This window comes from Silene latifolia, chromosome 2 (genome assembly GCF_048544455.1).
Source record: "Silene latifolia isolate original U9 population chromosome 2, ASM4854445v1, whole genome shotgun sequence".
Taxonomy (NCBI): Eukaryota; Viridiplantae; Streptophyta; class Magnoliopsida; order Caryophyllales; family Caryophyllaceae; genus Silene; species Silene latifolia.
In genome coordinates this window covers 89,714,505-89,715,403 of record NC_133527.1, presented here as the reverse complement: position 1 = coordinate 89,715,403, position 899 = coordinate 89,714,505, and the positions used below count along the sequence as shown (strand labels likewise).

General features: G+C 43.6%; 1 non-coding gene across 1 annotated transcript; it reads right to left on the bottom strand.

Annotated features, from left to right (window-relative positions):
• Positions 1-264: 264 nt before the first annotated feature.
• Positions 265-369, bottom strand: LOC141644982 (small nucleolar RNA R71). The gene has a single exon (XR_012544580.1). It is a non-coding gene; the product is annotated as a small nucleolar RNA R71 (small nucleolar RNA).
• Between the last annotated feature and the right edge of the window lie 530 nt (positions 370-899).

The window sequence follows — 899 nt, the reverse complement described above, 5'->3', positions numbered from 1 at the left end:
AGTGGAGCGAAATCAGTTTGCTGGTCTACCAGACGAGGACCCCTTGAAGCATATGGAGATTTTCACAGACTACTACTGTTCCATACCTATACCAGCTGGGGTGACTCAGGATGAAGTAATGGGGTTGATGTTCTTATACTCTTTGAAGGATTCAGCGCGAGATTGGTACCGCTACCTTGATAGGGTAGCAAGCGGAGTCACTGGATTTGGACATCTCTAGCATTAGCCTTCTACAAGAAGTACTTTCCACTTTCAAAGACCGACGCCTTGAGAAGTAAAATCACAAGTTTCAGCAAGGAGCGATGAAGGGTTTTGTGAAGCATGGGGACGTTTCAAAAGTTTGGTCCAGTTTGTCCCTCACCATGGTTTCAGCAATGGTATCTTTGCAACCTATTTTATAATGCTCTATATGATGATTACAAGGTCATCCTGGATGCAGCTGCTAATGGAAGGTTCTAAAACAATACCGGTCAAAGTAAAGGTTGGAACACTATTGAGGAGAGGGCAGTCCATAGAGCTGAGTTTGGAAGTTCACGTGGAAAGTCATAAAAGCAAAGTGATGAAATGAGTGCCGTTGTGACACTTATAACTTCTATTTCTGCCCGTCTCGAGAAGCTCGAGATTTCTGAAGCTTCCAAGGAGAAAGTTGAAATACCTGTTCAAAACTCAGATGAGACCGAGAAGTTGAGAGAAATGGTCCAACTCCTTTTGGTTCAAGTGGCGAATATGGAAGCAGCCGGGATTGAGTCCTCAAAGAATTGTGTGAAGCAATTGGAGAATATAGAGGCTAAGCAAGTTGCTAATTCTTCAAGCAAATGTGAAGGGCCGATTGAAACGATTAATGCCATTAACCTCAGAAGTGGCCTCTCTTATGAAAGTCCCGATGAGCCAAAGGAAGA